Raw genomic sequence first — 17,523 nt, 5'->3', positions numbered from 1 at the left:
ACGTTACTGGAAATGTATTTAAAGTATCCGCAATACCATTCTGTGAATCTTTGGAGCATACCTCTGATGCCCATGGATGTGTGAACAGATCTGCAAAATGGCCTATCTGTGGTTCCTTACAGTCAGTTTGGTATTTGGAAATTCATGACGCAGAGTGGAAACAAGGGTGATTGGAGTGCCACCTCTGAGGATTGTACTGTATGTGATGTTAAAATGGAGGAAGAGGAGGAGTGGTCACTTGATGCAACGCTTGCTATCCACTGGAGCACATTCTCTTTCGGAGCCTCATCTACAAGACGTACCCCTGTGTGGCTGCCAAAGAAAGGGAGTTGAGTAGCCCATCCAGTAACAGATGTTGTTAGTGGTCTTTGGATAGGACGAAAAGGTGTTTTTTCAGTTAAGCTTTCATTAACATTAACACATAACCCATGTACACTTCGAAAACCGATCCTATTCCCCCTCCCACCACAAACTCGCTTTTTCCCATTCAAGTTGTGTGTACCCTTCCCCTCTTTTAACCTGCTTGTTTCACAACCTTAGACCCACACGTGTTAGTCACCTGTCACTAAATGAACAATAACTATTTATTTTTCTAGATAGTGTGCCTGAACAACACTCTTATAACGATTTTGATGAATAAATGTGGCCTTCGATACCTCACTGCAACTCAGTTTTATCCCAAACGAGTTGGATTATCAAATAGGAACTCCTGGCTGAATGCCTATATTAGGCCTAATGATTTTTAAGAGGAAATCTGGCCTTCTGATTCCTCACTGCAACACAGTTTTATCCCAAACGATTTGGATGAGTAAATACGGCCTACTGTCTGAACTCCTATATAGGGCCTAACGATTTTTAAGAGAAAATCTGGCCTTCTGATTCCTCACTGCAACACAGTTTTATTCCAAATGATTTGTATTAGTAAATACAGCCTCCTGGCTGAGCCCCTATATTAGGACTAATGAGTTTTAAGAGGAAATTTGACCTTCTGATTCCTGACTGCAACACAGTTTTTGCCCAAACGATTTTGATTAGCAAATGGGGCCTCCTGAGACTGCAACACAGTTTTAGCACAATCTAGTTAGGTGCTGGGAGATCGATTTCACACAGGACAGGATCCTATCTAGCTAACTGAAAAGTTTACTTTCAGCAGCAGCACTAGCAGGAGCAGATTCTTTGCACTGTGACTCCAAGAAAATAGCAACAGCAAAGCAAGATGTCCTCTTTCATATGGACAGGGACATGTGACTTCGGCAGCCAATCACACAAGACCTTGTGTCATGAAGTTGAGGTTGGTTTCTGCTTTCTGATTAGCTACCGGAATGTACACACATTAAGTTAAGGGAAAATAAATAAATAAATATAAAAAATAGTCCGCCATTCCTCTAACCTTTCCACACCACCTCCCCTCATCAAACACGTCCCCCAATCACCCCTTCTCATCATGCAGCACCACTATCCTAGACAAAGTGAAAACAAAAGCAATAGTGGAAACGCAATGATTTACTGAACTGTGAACAAATTATGCCATCTTTGAGTAAAAATGCTCAGGAAACCGAACACGAATCCGAATGTGCTACATTCCTGCCGAATTTGAGATTGGTGAACATTTTCCAACAAGTTCACTCATCTCTACTCAATTTCTCCCTAGATGACTAGACTAGTTTCCAAAATTGGGTCACTTGAGGGGGGTTTTTGCTGTTTTGGCATTTCACGGGCTCTGCTAATAAAGTCCTCAATCTGTTCAAATGGAATCTGCATTCTAAAAGCCAATAATAACAGCAGATGATATAAATAATTGTCATCTACGTCTGGAGGAAAGAAGGTTTAATCATAATAACAGATGCAGATTCTTTACTGTAAGTGCAGCGAGGCTATGGAATGTTCTGCAGTATGATGTTCTAATGAGTGACTCATTACTAAAATTTAAGAAGGGACTGAATACCTTTCTTGAAAAGTATAATGTTACATGTTATATACACTAGATTACTTGATAGTGCACTGATCCAGGGAACTTGTCTGATTTCCGTACGTGAAGACGGTAAGGAATTACTTTTCCCCAATGTGGAGCTTACTGTTTGCCACATGTTTTTTTTTTGCCTTCCTCTGGATCAACATGTTAGGGCAAGTTAGGTTAGGATATGGGTTGCACTTAAAGTCTTCCTTCAACCTTAAAAACTATGTTACTATCTGGTCTCCCTGTAATTAACTAGACTAGACGACGCTGATGAGACTTGTCAGCATCGGCTGTCTGTATATCACACATATTAAATCAATAATTAAATTAAAAAAAGGCATGTGGTCTCCAGTAATTTTCCTAACCAGCTGAGGTAAAGCCGACAGCTGGGGGCTGGTATTCATATTCTGGGAAAAGCCATAAAGCTTTTTAATAACAGCTCACAGCTATTTGCTTATCCTTTACTTGTTATTTTAGGTAACAGCTTATATGGTATTTCGGCATGGTATATTAATGATTTTAATAATCAATACCTATATAAGACAGGACTATTTGACCTATCAACCTTCGAAGGTAGTTCACCGAAACGCGCATTGGGGCAGAGGCCCATTCCCGGGAGCTAGCGACTATATTTTGACAGGTAAATGATTCTTGTATTCTGCTATACGTTATTTCTGGTTTGTGGGTGATTGTTTCGGTAATCATCCACAGGGGCGCTGCCTGTCATGCGTTATTGCAATGAATAGTTCAGTTTCCCATATACCTTTTTACTTCAATAGACCTAGATTGGGTTATTATTGATTGATTATAGAAAGAACAATAGAGATGTCTGCAAATTGGAGATGTGGGATCTGTTATTATTAGGAATTTTTGGTTGCACTTGATTCCCTGGGCATGTGCCTCCTGCACAGCATTCTATTAGACACGGCTCTTTTTATCACTTTGTTCACCTGTGTTTGATGTTCTTAATAATAAAATTATATATTTTTTTATACCATTTCCGACCTAGTATCATCTTTTCAGTGTTTGTTATTATAGGGCAAACCCCCCCAAATTGAAATGGATTCCCCCCTATTATTACTAACCAGCAAAGGCTAAACAGACAGTTGCAAGCTGATATTATTAGGTTGGGATGAGGCCATGTATACTGGCCCCCTCCCAGAATAGGAACATCAGCCCTCAGCTGCCCCAGAAATGGCACATCCATTAGAAGCACCAATTCTGGCTCTTAGCCTTGGCTCTTTACACTTGCCCTGGTGAGGTGGCAATTGGGGTAACAATTGTGGGGTTCATATCAGCTGTTTATGTATGCTGACATCAAGGTCAAGGTTAGTATTGGAAAGGTATCTATCAGACACACCCATTACTAACCCCATAGTGAATTGTAATAAAGACACACAAAGTCCTTAAAATTTAAGTAATCAAGTTTTGACCCTCTTTGTGGGTTTTTTGTGTTCCCTCAACTCGTTTTTCTTCCCATTCTTTCTCTTTCTGCCCCTTCTTCAAATTCCTTTAGCACACATTCAGTGAAGAGCAAAAGAGTAATAATGTTTTGAACTTTTGACTTTCAGGCTCTATCTCACCATCCACTACTGCTTTGATTGTGAGACTACCATCATTTTATAGGCAATCACCTTGCTATGTCATACATAAATTTGACTTGCAACTATTTAGCATTTGATTAGATATGCAGATTCTTGTGATGTCACTGCAGTGTTACTGTTTTGTTCCTGATGGATGAAAAATATTTTTCTTCCTGAATACTGCAAAATACAACCTGTTCTCACATTCCCTAATAGCTCAGTGTATTGTTAGGTTGATTCCCAAGTGAAAGGTCATTTTTTCGAATCGAGGAGCAGCCATGAAGATGATTTTCCTAGAAAAGAGAAACAGCATCATCCAGCTCATCTATAGCAGTCTCCTGAGGAGAAACTGAAATGTGGTCTATATTAGAAACAGTAAACTGATAAAAGTATATAATTTGAAAGCAAAAGAAGGTTATATAGGAAAAATGGGATTAATGTCTGACTATGGGAAAGAGACAAAGATATATTGTTCAGGAGTCAAGTTGAAGACTATTAATGGAGAAAACTGCCCTAGAAAAGGTATGCGTGGTGCCAGTGAAGGTTCTTTCTGTGGTTTTTATGTGTTTTTAATTGTTTATCAGTTGTGTAATAAAGTTGTAATATACAAATATATTTTTCTCTAATTGGTATATTTAGAGATCTTTCTGCATGTTCTTTTCTTCTTGTTTCAATCCCCTTTCCATGACACAGGCGATTATGCCTCCCACCCTGCACCTGTCGTTGCAAACTTGCCACCACCATCAGCAACCACATAAACTTCTTTGTTTTAGCACAGTGGTCAGTCCACACACCCACAGGCCACAATATTAAAGGGAAACCTGTCACCCCCAAAATCGAAGGTGAGCTAAGCCCACCAGTATCAGGGGTTTATCTACAGCATTCTGTAATGCTGTAGATAAGCCCCCAATGTAACCTGAAGGATGAGAAAAAGAGGTAAGATTATACTCACCCAGGGGTGGTCCTGGTCCGGTTCTGATCCGATGGGTGGCGCGGTTCGGTCCGGGGCCTCCCATCTTCTTATGATGACGTCCTCTTCTTGTATTCACGCTGCGGCTCCAGCGCAGGTGTACTTTGTCTGCCCTGTTGAGGGCAGAGCAAAGTACTGTAGTGCGCAGGCACCGGAAATGGTCAGAGAGGCCCGGCGCCTGCACACTGCAGTACTGCACTGCACACTGCAGAAATGGCCACGTATGTGCCCATTTCTGCAAGCCAGCTACAGTTGCTGCCACCATGACAATGCTGCATCAGCTTTTGCTACTTCCAACTCACCGACTGGTGTGTGATATCACCACTCGTTGAAACTCAATGTTAGATATGTTGGCAAGGCTTTGTAAGCAGCACATTCCCATCAGTATTCCGGTCAACCTCCACACATAAGAGCTGATGAGTGGACATGGATGTCTGACATCTGTGTGGTTCTCCAAAACTGTGAGGACTTGAACAATATGGTGAGCGGCAATGACGCCTTGATCAGCGTAACCATCCTGCTTCTCTGTGTACTGAAACACTCCCTACTCAGAATTAAAGAGAAGGCTTTGCAGGCAGAGCAAGTTGAAATGGAGGAAGACACTATACAGGGTGATGAAACACAGCCCTGCCTCATCTCATCTTTTCAACTGGGATTGAGTTATAATGAGGAGGAGGAGGAACAGGAGATGGTTGCCTATGCTACCGATGGTACTGCCCACACCACCTTCATCCCATCTGTTCAGCGTGGATGGTGTGAAGACTAGAAGGAGAGGGAGGATGAGTATGAGAATGAGAAGGAGAAGATAGACAGTCATCCTGTTGATGGGGCAGGGAAGTCTTGGCTGTTGGCAGTCTAGCACACATGGCTGAGTTTATGCTCCGCTGCCTTTCCCGTGACCCTTGCGTGGTATGCATTTTGGGCAACACTAATTACTGGTTGGTCACCCTTCTAGGCTTTCCTTCCCGTGGCAGAGAGGTCTAGTAACATGTTGCAGTACCAGAAGGCCCTAGTAGGAGAATTAATACAAAAATTTCCATCTGGCAATGCTGGCGGCAGAGGTCACAGTTCCTTGGACAACCAAGGAGTAGAGATGATGGAGACACACACCAGATGCAGCAGAGGCAGGGGAACACTATCAAAGGTCTGGGACAGTTTTATCAGACCTTCCCATCTCCCTGGCCATGATGCGTGGGGCACTCTGACAAGGAGGAAAAAGTTTTGGAAGATGCTGAATGAATACCTTGCTGACCATACCAGTGTCCTCCATGATTCCTCTGTACATTATAACTATTGGGTATCCAAGCTAGACATGTGGCATGAACTGTCTCTATGCCTAGGAGGTCCTTTCCTGCCTTGCCACTAGCGTTTTGTCAGTGTGGGTTTTTAGTGCTGCCGGGAGTATTATATATTATAGTATTATAACCGATAGGCATATCTGCCTGTCAACTGAAAATGATCTTTAGAAATACCCTGCGTTACGTGTTACGGAACCACTCAGCACCCAGAATATGTTGTGCAGTTATATGTATGTATAATAGGTTTCATGTGAGATGCATGTCCCTAATGCATCAGCCCACAGGCTGTGCCCCTGGGCAGAGGGGACACGATATTCCCCTTCTGTCCGCCCCCCACCTTTGTAATTCCCACAGTAAATATCCACAGGCTCTGGCGACCTGCGGCTGTTGTAATGTATGTCTGGCCTGCCGCTTTTCTATTGGCCTGCCCTCTGTATCTGTGTGATATATTCTGTGTCCTGTGAGTAAAGTGTTGTCAGACTGGAAATACGTGGAGAAGCAGTGATCTTTATATGCACCCATGTAACCAAGCAATTCCAGCCAGCATCCTTCATTCAGACTCCAGGCAGAGCAGAGTGGACCTCCTGAAACACGGGGTGGTACTGAAAGAGGTACTCCAGCTTGGTAGACCCCGTTACACTATGGTTTAGGGAAAGAGGGAAAAAAAGAGACAAGTGCAGCACTTCCTCTGAGCATAATACCTTTTTACCAACAGTAAAAAAAATTCTTTTAGTTGTGGTTATGGTTGAGTGAAAGGGATCGGACAATTTCAAAAGTCGCCGACTTTTGGCAAAGTCGGGTTTCATGAAACCCGACCCGATCCTAGTGTGGGATCGGCCATGCGGTGGGCGATCTTCGCACCAAAGTCAGTTTTCGTTTTTATATATATATATGTCATTGAGACATATATATATATATATATATATATATTTATATTCACTTCAGCGCGATATAGCAGAAAAGCCGGTAATTCAATTGCCGGCTTTTCATTTCTCCTTCCTAAACCCGACTTGATATGAGACATGGTTTACATACAGTAAACTATGTCATATTCCCATTTTTTTTGCATATTACACACTACTAATGTTAGTGTTCTGCAGCCACATCTGGTTGTAGTTCCCTCAGCGTGCGTCACTGCGTCATACTGTTACATTGTCCTTTTTTTCATTAGTGCAGCTGCACATTTTTTCGTGATTTCTCCTATTAGTGGTGTGTTTCCATCCGTATCCAGCTAGATTGCGTGCACTATATAGGAGTAGATAGAGGAGCTTTTCTGCAGCCTTGTAGCGCCGTTCACGGCTGTCTGCAAGGTCTGTGTGTGTGAGTGCAGCTCTCGCTGCAGTGTGTTCTGCAGCCACATCTGGTTGTAGTCCGCTCAGCGTGCGTCACTGCCTCACACATTGTCCTTTTTTTAATTAGTGCAGCCCATTTTTCCTGATTTCTCCTATTAGTGGTGTGTTTCCATCCGTATCCAGGTAGATTGCGTGCACTATATAGGAGTAGATAGAGGAGCATTTCTGCAGCCTTGCGCCCTGCAGCCCCAGCCAGATTAGTTTTAGCCTATTTTTGGAGCCTCATCTATTGCATTGTAGGATACCTTCCTGCATTGTAATAGCTACAAAAAGTTTGTGATACTATCGGTTTTACATCTTTGGGCACATCCATTTTTTTTTACACAAAAAAACCTAAATAAAATACACCAAACACTCCACTTTACAGTTGTGTAGGCCACATTACCTCATATTAAAGTCTAGTCCACATTTTATAAAATTAGTGTTTCTTATACCTGTTGGCAGCTGTTCAGGAATAAGCACACTAAGCCCTTAGTACTTTTATGCCTATCTTTATCAGTCTACCAAGAAGAAGAAGGCAGGGAGTAAGGCATGTGGGCGTGGGCGTGGAGTTTCTGCAGGGAGAGGGCATGGGGATTCTGTGCCTGCTGTGGGCACCAGTGACTCAGCATCCCCCAGTTTTACCCAGGAACAGTCCTTTATGCGCATCTTTGTAGGACCTCGCCATACCCCACTGCTGCGGGACGAACAAATTGAAGCTGTTGTCGGATGGATGGCAGCTAATGCATCGACTTCAATTAGTGCCACATCCTCTCAGGTCCAGAGCACTGAAGAGCATTCATCTGTCTCTTCACCACCTGCCAAATTGCCCAGGCAGTCAGAGAGTTCTGGACAGGAGCCATCTCTACTTCTGTTCTCTGAATCTCTTGGCTTGGAAAGAGGGGGCCAGACAAGCAGCATTCGAGAAATTGAAGAAGAGGCAGTATGCAGTGATGCGCAACTGCTTTGTCTCTCTGAATCAAAAGAAGCGTGTGGGCCAGTGCCTACAGTCAGCACACCACAGTACGCATCTGATGATGAAACTCAGGTGCCACTTTCTGTTGCGCACTGTGCTGCCGAGACTACCCAGGAGAAGCAGTTGTTGGAAGAGGGTAGTGTAGATGATGAGGTCCTTGACCCATCATGGTGTGAGGTACAGGAAGGTGGTGGGAGCAGCTCTGAGGAAGAGATTCCCCGAAGGGCCCAAAAAGAAGGGAGAGGGAGGGGGCAGACTTGGTTGCCTGTAGCCTCCACTTCGGCACCCATTAGGAGCATGCCTCTTCCAAAACCCAAAACAGGCACCCCCATGACTTGCAGTGCCTAGTCCTTTTTTGACACAGTTGCAGATGACATTTGCTTTGTCAAATGCAAGCTCTGTCATCAGAAAGTCAAAAGAGGGAAAAGTGTCAGCAACCTCAATACCACAAATATGTGGAAACATGTGCGGACCAAGCACGTGGTGGAGTTACAAAAACACACTGAAGACCTAGGTCAACCTACAGCAGCACCTACCACCTCTTCAGCTCGTGTTGTAGCCTTTTCCTCTAGCTCACACACAGCTGGTTTGTCTTCATCACAGGATCGCCATGGAAGAACCTCTGGCACGGTTGTACAGAGACTCAGTGTAATTCCACCCACAGCACCACGATCCCTGTCATCCTCACACTCCCAGCCAAGTCTACAGCCATCAGTAGCACAGGCATGGGAGAAAAGGCGGCCATTCTCGGCAAACCACCCCCGAGCACAGGCTCTGAATGCTGGCATTGCAAAACTACTGTCCCTTGAAATGCTCTCATTCAGGCTGGTGGGGACTGACACCTTCCGTAACTTCATGGCATTGGCAGTCCCACAATACAACATGCCCAGCCACTTTTATTTCAGCAGGCAAGCTGTCCCTGTCCTGCAAAAGCATGTGGAGGGAAACATTAAACATGCGCTACTAAACGCCATCAGTAGCAAGGTCCACCTCACCACCGATGCGTGGACCAGTCACCATGGACAGGGATGATACCTTTACCTCACTGCCCATTGGGTAAATGTTGTGGTGCTGGGTACAAATCTTGAGAGTGGCGCTGTACGTGTTCTGCCAACTCCAGGGATTGCAGGAATCTAGTCTGTACACATTGACTCCTCCTCATACTCCAGTTCCTCAGAATCAGCGCTGCGGGAGCCGTCACAGTCTACATTCACATGGACCTGTGAACGTTTACCTGATCTGACCGATATGAGCACAGCCATGGAAAAATGTCAACAGGCCGTATTGAAATTAATTTCTTTGGGGAATCAAAGCCACACAGCGCAGGAGCTCTGGAATGCCATCAAGCAGGAGAGCAAAGTGTGGTTTGTGCCAGCAAATCTCCAGCGAGGCATAGTAGTGTGTGACAATGGCTGAAATCTGGAGGCAGCCCTGGGCCTAGGCAACCTCACTCACATCCCATGTCTGGCACATGTGCTCAACTTGGTCATGCAGAGTTTTTTGAGGGACTATCCGGATCTTAATGCACTGCTGCACAAGGTCCGCCTAGAGTGCGCTCACTTGCGGTGTTCCAGCATGGCACGATCGCGCATTGCAGCTCTGCAGCGCCGGTTCCGCCTTCCGGAACATCGCATCATATGTGACCTACCCACCAGGTGGAATTCAACCTTACATATGTTGGAGCGGTTGTGTGAGCAGCAGGCAGCAGTAATGGAGTACCAGCGGCATTAGGCGCAAAAAAGTTGCCATTCAGACTTCACCACCACTGAGTGGGCCACTATGAAGGACATCTGCCAGGTTTTGCGAGCGTTTGATGATTCCACGCAGATGACGAGTGCAGATGATGCACTAGTCAGCATGACTATCCCCCTTATCCCCCTTATCTGCCTGCTTTAAAAAAACACTGCAAGTGCTAAGGGAGGAGGTTGTGGAAGAGGTGGAGTATGAGGAGTCACAAATGACATCTGCTTTGACAGTCTGCACAACATGGTTCCTCACAAAGTCCTAGGCAGGGAACACTTTGTGAGGAGGATGAGGAGGAAGACATTTGTCCAGAAGAGGAAGTTACACAATGCTCTAGTAGTCAGTTTGTAGAGTGAGGGTGGAGTGATGCAGAGCAGGCAGAGACCACCCCTCAAGCAGGGGACAGCGTTTCTTGGCCAGTTGGCATTCTGCAGCACATGGTTGATTTCATGCTGCAGTGCCTGGGAAACGACCGCCGCATCGCCCACATTCTCAACATGGCTGATTATTGGGTGTACACCCTCCTAGATCCTTGCTACCAGGACAACTTGCAAAGCCTCATAACACTGGTGAATAGATATACATAACAGTGTGAATAAATCAGAAGACACTGTGGGGGGGGATCTCGGGCAGCGCGGCCACACAGGCCCAGTCAGCCTGACATCAAATGATGTCAGAAGAAGGGCAGCGCTAACTGCGCATACCCAAGGGATAACATAACAGCGCAGGCTCCGGGACAGATTCAAACAACACTCAGGAGGCGGCGCCCGGTGCCAAGGGGGTATGAATGATGGCTGTGCTGCGTCTGATTAAGAAGGAAAGTCACGCCTCTGGGACAGTTTCACGGTATGAGGGGCCACATTTTATAAGTGTTTAGTTCAGCGTGTGCAAGGAGCATAACTAAAAGAGCCACCTTGTCCAAATGCAGCATTAGTGCTGCACAAGGTGGCTCTTTTAGTTACAAATGCCTGGGGGGGTGACAGGTTCCCTTTCAACTTGCTCCAATTAGGCCTCTGCCTACACTTCTGTTTCTCCTGTAATCCCTGGGCTCCAACACCACCAGTTGCTGCTCGGAAGTGCTGTCTGCACAGTCAACACATGCTCCAGTGTTTTGGGGTTCAGTAACGTCAGCTGATCTCCAGCTGTGTGTGCGGCAATTTCTCCTGCTCCCTCCACATTTACACTACTACAGACTTTAAATTTGCTCCAATTAGGCTTCGGCCTACACTTTGTTTCTCCTGTAATCCCTGGGCTCCAACACCGCCAGTTGCTGCTCGGAAGTGTCGTTGGCACGGGTACTCCCTTCTGCACAGCCTGGTTCCAGCATGCCAGCTGTTTCCGGGCAGTGTCAAGGTCACTTTGCCTCCAATACGTTGTCCTGTCGGGTTGTGGTCGGGTTAACTGACTCTATGATGCCTGCAGTTTAGGTGCTTCCTATGTGAAACTGGCAATCAAGGCTGGTTCTGTAGTGCCAATAGGACTAGCTCTGTTGTGAATTCCACTCTTGGGCTCCCTCCGGTGGTTGTAAGTAGCATTTTTGTGAGTTCTGCTCTTGGGCTCCCTCCTGTGGTTTTGAGTGGTATGGCTGCTTCTTGGATTTAGCTTCTGCAGCTGTTTTCACTGATCGTCTTTCTGGCTCGGCTATATTAGTCTGGCCTTATCCCTCATTCAATTCCAGTTGTCAATTGTTCCTGCCTGGAGTCATTGCTCTTAGGATTTTCCTGACACTCTGACCAGTTCAGCAAAAGGTAAGTCCTTGCTTGTCCTTTTGCAGTTCTCTTGTTGTGGACTTTGTTGTTCAGCACTTTCTATGTTTTGTTCATTTGTCCAGCTCATCAGTATGGATCTATTCAGCTAGGCTGGAAGCTCTGGGCAGCAGAGTTTGCCCTCCACACCTTTAGTCAGGTGTGGAGAATTTTGCATTCCTCTGCGGTGGACTTTTTCTAGTTTTTATTACTGACCGCACAGCGTTCTGTCCTGTACTATTTCTATCTAGCTAGAAGTGGCCTCCTGTGCTTAATCTTGTTTCATACTACGTATGTCATTTCCTTCTCCTCTCACAGTCATTACTTGTGGGGGGCTAATCTATCCTTTGGGGATTTTCTCTGAGGCAAGATAGTTTTCCTGCTTCTATCTTAGGGGTAGTTAGCTCTTAGGCTGTGACGAGATGCCTAGGCAGAGTTAGGAGCATTCCACGGCTACTTCTAGTGTTGTGTCGAGCTTAGGGACTGCGGTCAGTATAGTTACCACCTGCTCAGAGCTAGTCGCATGTCGCTCCTTTATCACCAGACCATAACAGTACAACTGGCCAAAAATGAGCTGAATGCATCTCAAAAGAAGGAAAAGAAAAAGAGTTCTGAGCCATTTTTTTTTCTTTAGTTTGTTTTGTCATTTTCCTTCCTCTTATCTCTGGGTGATTCAGGATTTGGATGCAGGCATGGATGTTCAGGGGTTGTTTTCTCGTTTGGATCAGCTTGCTGCAAGAGTACAGAGTATTCAAGATTATGTTGTTCAGACTCCGGCCTTAGAGCCTAGAATTCCTACTCCGGATTTGTTTTACGGGGATAGATCTAAGTTATTGAACTTTAAAAATAACTGCAAATTGTTTTTTGCTCTGAAACCCCGTTCCTCTGGTGACCCCATTCAGCAAGTAAAGATAGTTATTTCTCTGCTGCGTGGAGACCCTCAGGACTGGGTATTCTCTCTTGAGTCAGGGGATCCGGCATTGCTCAATATAGATGCATTCTTTCAATCGCTCGGATTATTGTATGACGAACCTAACTCTGTAGAGCATGCTGAGAAAACACTATTGGCCTTGTGTCAGGGTCAGGAAGCGGCAGAATTATACTGCCAGAAATTTAGAAAATGGTCCATTTGGTACCTTTGCCTAAATTGCCTTCCTCCTCTGATTTGGTTCCATTGTTTTTTCAACATGTGGTTCGTTTGCATGGCATTCCGGAGAATATTGTGTCTGACAGAGGTTCCCAGTTTGTTTCCAGGTTTTGGCGGGCCTTTTGTGCTAGGATGGGTATTGATTTGTCTTTTTCTTCGGCGTTCCATCCTCAGACAAATGGTCAAACTGAGCGAACTAATCAAACCTTGGAGACCTATTTGAGATGCTTTGTGTCTGCTGATCAGGATGATTGGGTGACTTTCTTGCCGTTGGCCGAGTTTGCCCTTAATAATCGGGCCAGTTTGGCTACTTTGATTTCGCCTTTCTTTCGTAATTTTGGTTTCCATCCTCGTTTTTCTTCAGGGCAGGTTGAGCCTTCTGATTGTCCTGGTGTAGATTCTGTGATGGACAGGTTGCAGCAGATTTGGACTCATGTGGTGGACAATTTGACGTTGTCCCAGGAAAGGGCTCAGCGTTTTGCTAACCGCCGTCGGTGTGTTGGTCCTCGGCTTCGTGTGGGGGATTTGGTCTGGTTGTCCTCTCGTCATGTTCCTATGAAGGTTTCTTCCCCTAAGTTCAAGCCTCGGTTTATTGGTCCTTATAAGATTTCTGAGATTATCAATCCTGTGTCTTTTCGTTTGGCCCTTCCAGCCTCTTTTGCCATCCACAATGTTTTCCATAGATCTTTGTTGCGGAGATATGTGGTGCCCATTGTTCCATCTGTTGATCCTCCTGCCCCGGTGTTGGTTGAGGGGGAGTTGGAATATGTGGTTGAGAAAATTTTGGATTCTCGTTTTTCGAGGCGGAAGCTTCAGTATCTTGTCAAGTGGAAGGGTTATGGCCAGGAGGATAATTCTTGGGTTGTTGCCTCCGATGTTCATGCCGCCGATTTGGTTCGTGCTTTTCATTTGGCTCGTCCTGATCGGCCTGGGGGCTCTGGTGAGGGTTCGGTGACCCCTCCTCAAGGGGGGGGGTACTGTTGTGAATTCCGCTCTTGGGCTCCCTCCGGTGGTTGTAAGTAGCATTTTCGTGAGTTCTGCTCTTGGGCTCTCTCCTGTGATTTTGAGTGGTATGGCTGCTTCTTGGATTTAGCTTCTGCAGCTGTTTTCACTGATCATCTTTCTGGCTCGGCTATATTAGTCTGGCCTTATCCCTCATTCAATGCCAGTTGTCAATTGTTCCTGCCTGGAGTCATTGCTCTGCGGTGGACTTTTTCTAGTTTTTATTACTGACCGCACAGCGTTCTGTCCTGTACTATTTCTATCTAGCTAGAAGTGGCCTCCTGTGCTTAATCTTGTTTCATACTACGTATGTCATTTCCTTGTCCTCTCACAGTCATTACTTGTGGGGGGCTAATCTATCCTTTGGGGATTTTCTCTGAGGCAAGATAGTTTTTCTGCTTCTATCTTAGGGGTAGTTAGCTCTTAGGCTGTGACGAGATGCCTAGGCAGAGTTAGGAGCATTCCACGGCTACTTCTAGTGTTGTGTCGAGCTTAGGGACTGCGGTCAGTATAGTTACCACCTGCTCAGAGCTAGTCGCATGTCGCTCCTTAATCACCAGACCATAGCATAGCTCCCCCTGTAGGACTGTGGGTTTTTGTTAATTCCGGCCGGCTCGTGGCCTTTCAATTTTTTTTCATGTGGACCTTCCGCTGCCTATCTGAGTTCCAGCACCATTAGCTCGTTCTTTAAAAGTCAATATTGAATAGGTCCCCCTGGGTTCCAGTACCGTCCGCTGGTTCCTGGCAGAGCCTTTGGCTTAGGTGCCTCCTTCTCAGTATCCAAGTTCCACCAACGTCTAGTGGTCCTTGGTAGTGATTTCTGTCACGGGTACCTCCTGCTTAGTAACCAGGTTTCAGTACCGTCAGCTGGTCCTCGGTAGTTCCATTGGCTCTTGTACCTTCTGCTACCCATCCTGGTTCCAGTACCGTCAGCTGGTTCTCGGCAGTGTCTTTGGCTCTTGTACCTTCTGCTCCCCAAACTGGTTCCAGTACCATCAGCTGGTTCCTGGCAGAGCCTTTGGCTTAGGTGCCTCCTTCTCGGTATCTGAGTTTCACCAACGTCTGTTGGTCCTTGGTAGTGCTTTCTGGCACGGCTACCTCCTGCTTAGTAACTGGGTTCCAGTACCGTCAGCTTGTCCTCGGTAGTTCCATTGGCTCTTGTACCTTCTGCTACCCATCCGGGTTCCAGTACCGTCGGCTGGTTCTCGACAGTGTCTTTGGCTATTGTACCTTCTGCTCCCCATCCTGGTTCCAGTACCGTCAGCTGGTTCCAGGCAGAGATTTTGGCTTAGGTGCCTCCTTCTGGGTATCCGAGTTCCACCAACATCTGGTGGTCCTTGGTAGTGCTTTCTGGCATGGGTACCTCCTGCTTAGTAACCGGGTTCCAGTACCGTCAGCTGGTCCTCGGTAGTTCCATTGGCCCTTGTACCTTCTGCTACCCATCCGGGTTCCAGTACCATCAGCTGGTTCTCAGCAGTGTCTTTGGCACGGGTACTCCCTCCTGCACAGCCTGGTTCCAGCATGCCAGCTGTTTCCGGGTAGTGTCAAGGTCACTTTGCCTCCAGTACGTTGTCCTGTTGGGTTGCGGTCGGGTTAGCCGACTCTATGGTGCCTGCAGTTTAGGTGCTTCCTATGTGAAACTGGCAATCAAGGCTGGTTCTGTAGTGCCAATAGGACTAGCTCTGTTGTGAATTCCGCTCTTGGGCTCCCTCCGGTGGTTGTAAGTAGCATTTTTGTGAGTTCTGCGGGATCTGGCAATCAAGGCTGGTTCCGTAGTGCCAATAGGATTAGCTCCCCCTGTAGGACTGTGGGTTTTTGGTAACTCCGGCCGGCTCGCGGCCTTGCAATTTTTGTTTCATGTGGACCTTCTGCTGACTGAGTCCCAGCACCATTAGCTGGTTCTTTGGAAGTCAATCTTGATTAGGTCCCACTGGGTTCCAGTACCGTCAGCTGGTTCCTGGCAGAGCCTTTGGCTTAGGCGCCTCCTTCTCGGTATCCAAGTTCCAGCAACGTCTGGTGGTCCTTGGTAGTGCTTTCTGGCATGTGTACCTCCTGCTTAGTAACCGGGTTCCAGTACCGTCAGCTGGTGCTCAATAGTTCCATTGGCTCTTGTACCTTCGGCTACCTATCCGGCTTCCAGTACCGTCAGCTGGCTCTCGGCTGTTCCTCAGCCTTCTTGTACCTTCTGCTACATTTCCAAGTTCAAGCTTTTTGAAAAGGTTTTTGGTAATCACTCTGGATCTCCCTGATGATGACCCTAAAGACGACAACCCTGAAGACCACCCCGAAGAAGACGACGACTCCGGAGATAACAGCCATGAGGACCACCCCGAAGAAGACCTAGAAGATGACCCTGAAGAAGATGACGAAAAGGACAAAGAACCAGAAGACAACCACCAAGATACAGAAGAACAAGAGACAGAAGACCAAGAAGCAGAAGAACAAGAAGCCGCAGAACAAAAAGCAGAAGAACATTAAACATAAGACTAAAAATTAGAGCAAAAGATATTATCTAAATTATAGGCCTCCATACCCTTGCTCCTCTCCAGAGCAACCCTGTGTATTGCCTTGGGTGCGTTGATTGACAAGGGATGTTTTCTCTCTGCTTGCCACTTCACCTGCCTTTATAGAAAGCCGCTCTCCCTTCCGACCACCCATGTGCCATATGGGCTTCGTTACATTGTGGTGTCCTTGGAGTTCATTGAATCAGTGTCACTCTGTGATGGTCTTCGGTAAGGAAGGGGGATCTCAAACTGTCCCTGGAACTGCAACCCTAACTATCCCTGTCCCGAGGGTAGTCTTGAAGTTAGAGAGGCCTGAGTCTCTGACCTTACTATGCTCCTGTTAAACCCTGATCTGTCGCCTCCCCACCACATGAGGCATCCGACAGAAATATAAGGTAAACAAGATACAAAGACAAAACAGAGATAGCAGAAAACCTCTATCATACAAAAGCACTAACCAACAATAGGTAGGAGTATAGGGACAGGGAGGAATATACTAAATGGAACAGGGACCAGGAGATAAACACACACGTACTACAGCAAACCACAGAACCTCTACAACATCTCTATTACAACCACTTAACTTTAGCAAGCAGCACAGGAAGATGAATATTTTACCCGCAGCGACAAGAAGGTCTGACCAGTTAATCTAGGAAGAGGAATTGACCAGATCAGAAGCAGATGAAATGGAGCTGCATGTTTCTGACCAGCTCTGACCAGCATAAAAAGGGTTGTTAACCTCTTCAGCACCAAAGGAAACTAAAATCAATTAATATGGGACACAAATCTTATCATCTCTAAAGAAGACCTGCGATTCCTTACCCGACATGACCGTCTAACTCCAGGTCTTTCAGAGTGACATAACACCCTTGCGACAATCAGGATATTAATCTGGAGAGGGAGCCTGATAAACGGGTACCACATCCAATGATGGCAGCATTCGAACAAACTTCCCATTCTTCCTAAATTTGGAGCAAATTTTAAAAGTTTGTGAAACTAGATGGCACAGTGAAACTACAAATGGTCATAAAATCAGTCAATTTGGATTACATTTTTCAATTTCTGTCTACAGATTGTAGTAAAATTATGAACCGGTAAAGAAATGTATGGGAAGCAACTAACATGTTGTGGACTGTGGAAGGGATGTATGTGAACAGAGTGAACACTCATTTCTAGCAGATGATACTGATTTGAAACTAGTAGTAACACAAGATTGCAAAAAGCAAGAACTTGATGGCCACGTCAACATCCCTTATTTGATGCTATC

The sequence above is a fragment of the Ranitomeya imitator genome, chromosome 6, assembly GCF_032444005.1.
Source record: "Ranitomeya imitator isolate aRanImi1 chromosome 6, aRanImi1.pri, whole genome shotgun sequence".
Taxonomy (NCBI): domain Eukaryota; kingdom Metazoa; phylum Chordata; class Amphibia; order Anura; family Dendrobatidae; genus Ranitomeya; species Ranitomeya imitator.
Note: the sequence above shows the minus strand (reverse complement) of the source record.